Source organism: Canis lupus, chromosome 10 (genome assembly GCF_011100685.1).
Source record: "Canis lupus familiaris isolate Mischka breed German Shepherd chromosome 10, alternate assembly UU_Cfam_GSD_1.0, whole genome shotgun sequence".
Taxonomy (NCBI): domain Eukaryota; kingdom Metazoa; phylum Chordata; class Mammalia; order Carnivora; family Canidae; genus Canis; species Canis lupus.
This window is the reverse complement of record NC_049231.1, coordinates 57,242,347-57,245,337: the sequence shown is the minus strand read 5'-3', so window position 1 is coordinate 57,245,337 and position 2,991 is coordinate 57,242,347. Positions and strand designations below refer to the sequence as shown.

The following is a 2,991-nucleotide window of genomic DNA, read 5'->3' as shown; positions in this document are numbered from 1 at the left end:
ATGCGGTATCCTAAAAGATTGTGTAAATGTTGTATCATGCATAACTATAATTAATTTCTCAAGTTCACAGCCCCAAATTTTATCACTATACTAGATTTTTAGAAATCCAGTAATTTGGTTATAATGATAGTTCTCTTTCTGTGTGTGTGTCTGTGTGTGTATGTTTGCATGAACACATGTGTAACATTGGGTATATATTTGGATTAATTTCCTGTGTCTGCAATAACAAAGTACCACAAAGTGAATGGTTTAAAACAATAGAAATTTATTTTGTCACACTCACACTTTTGGAGGCCAAATGTAGGAAATCAAGGTGTTGACAAGGCCATGCTCCCTCCAAATCTTCTAGGATCCACTCTTACCCCATGTATTCTGTGGCTTGCGGTAGCACTACTGTAATTTCTGCCTCTGTCTTCACATGGCCATCTTCTCTATGTGGTTTGTCTTCTACTCTTCCTAGAAGGACACTAGTCATATTGGATTAAGTGCGCCCTGCTGGAGAATGACCTCATCCTACCAACTACATCTATAAGGACCCTATTTCCAAATGAGGTGATTCTAAAGTACCAGGAGTGAGGACTTCAAAATATCTTTTTTGAGGGGATACAGTTCCACTCATAACAACACCTAATTACTTATTAAGAGAACTCTTTTAGGAATATGTGCATATTCATTTAAAAATGTAACTTCTAGAAAATAAAAAATAAATAAAAATGGTCGTTGCGCAGTAGTGCTAGCGGCTTCCCTCTTCCACTCTCAGAGCCGGTGGCTCTCACCCGTGCTGAGCTGCTACGAAGCCCCTGCCATGGAGCTCGCAGGAGCTTGGAACAGTCGTCACCCCTTCGACTCTCACCAGGGGATAAAATGGTTGAAGCAGATAGCCCAGAAAGCTTTTCATTGGTGGCCTCAATACGGAAACAAATGAAAAAGCCCTTGAAGCAGTATTTGGCAAATATGGACGAATAGTGGAAGTTCTATTGATGAAAGATGGTGAAACCAACAAATCAAGAGGATTTGCTTTTGTCACCTTTGAGAGCCCAGCAGACGCTAAGGATGCAGCCAGAGACATGAATGGAAAGTCCTTAGGTGGAAAAGCCATCAAGGTAGAACAAGCCACAAAACCATCATTTGAAAGTGGTAGACGTGGACCACCTCCACCTCCAAGAAACAGAGGCTCTCCAAGAGGTCTTAGAGGTGGAAGAGGAGGAAGTGGAGGAACCAGGAGACCTCCTTCACGTGGAGGGCACATGGCTGATGGTGGCTATTCCATGAATTTTAACATGAGTTCTTCCAGGGGACCACTTCCAGTAAGAAGAGGACCACCACCACTCCTCCTAAAAGATCTGCCCCTTCAGGACCAGTTCGCAGCAGCAGTGGCAGGGGAGGAAGAGCTCCTGTGTCACGCGTAAGTGATAGTGATGGAGGCCCACCTCGAAGGGAACCCCTGCCCTCTCGTAGAGATGTGTATTTGTCCCCAAGAGATGATGGATATTCTACTAAAGACAGCCATTCAAGCAGAGATTACCCAAGTTCTCGTGATGCAAGAGAGATTATGCACCACCACCAAGAGATCATACTTACCGTGATTATGGGCATTCCAGTTCACGTGATGACTGCCCATCAAGAGGCTATCGTGATAGAGATGGCTATGGTCGTGACCGTGACTATTCAGATCATCCAAGTGGAGGTTCCCACAGAGATTCATCTGGGAGTTATGGTAACTCAGGTAGTGCTCCGCCTACACGAGGGCGCCCGCCATCTTACGGTGCAAGCAGTCGCTGTGATGATTACAGCAGTCACGTGACGGATATGGCGGAAGTGGAGACACTCAAGCAGCGGAAGTGACCTCTACTCAAGGGGTCGTGACCCGGTTGGCAGACACGAAAGAGGACTTCCCCCTTCTATGGAAAGGGGGTACCCTCCTCCACGTGATTCCTACAGCAGTTCAAGCCGCGGAGCTCCAAGAGGCGGTGGCCGTGGAGGAAGCCGATCTGATAGAGGGGGAGGCAGAAGCAGATATTAAACACAAAACAAAACTTTGGACCAAAATCCCCGTTCAAAGAAAACAAACAAAAAAGTGGAACCTTTTCTGTCGTAACTACCCAAGGACTACTAAAAGGAAAAGTTGTGTTACCTTTTTAAGGTTTCCTGTTAAGTTCCCCTTCCATAATTTTTATGTTCTTGTGAGGGGAAAAAAAGTAAAACCTGTTTAATCTTATTTGACTTTATGACATGGCTGTCAATAAGCAAATGTTAAATGTGTTAAGACTTGACTTGTGTACTAGTGTTGTGATTTTTCAAGTTAAAAGGGTCCCTAAAGGCCACTTCCTATATCTGATTTTTCCCAGTAAATGAGGCAAAGCAATTCTAAGACCTTCCACAAACATCTAGCCTTCTGAAATGGAGAGGTGAATCCTTCTGCCTATACAAACAAGCTAGCTATTAGAGGGTGGTCGGGGTATGCTACTCTTAGGATTCCAGAGTGTCTTCAAACTGAAATCTCAATGTTCTCAGTAATGAAAAACCTGAGATCAGATGCTTATATAAGGAAAGTGCTATTCACCCAGTAAATCCAAAAAAGCAAATGGATAATGCTGGCCATATTTTGCCTTTCTGACATTTCCTTGGGAATCTACAAGAACCTCTCCTATCCCCTCCCCCAATAAGACCATTTAAGTGTGTGTTAAGCAACTACAGAATACTAAATAAAAAGTTTGGCCAAAACCAAAAAAAAAAAAAATTAAAATTAATTAAATAAATAAATAAATAAATAAATAAATAAATAAATAAATGTAACTTCAACTCTATTTGGAATAAAGAGATAAATGAAATAATATACTGTTAAAATCCACAGGAATAAAATATTGCACATTAACTAGACCTTAATTGGAACTCCTTCATTATTTCCCTATTTCCTAACAAAAGTTTTGTGGGCATTATTTTTTATATTTTTGATTAAGAAATTTGGCAGAATCATTGACTTCACCATGG

At 41.7% G+C, this 2,991-nt stretch overlaps 1 pseudogene; it reads left to right on the top strand.

Annotated features, from left to right (window-relative positions):
* The first annotated feature begins 864 nt into the window (after positions 1 to 864).
* Positions 865 to 2,715, top strand: LOC100684280 (annotated as a pseudogene).
* The last annotated feature ends 276 nt before the right edge of the window (positions 2,716 to 2,991 follow it).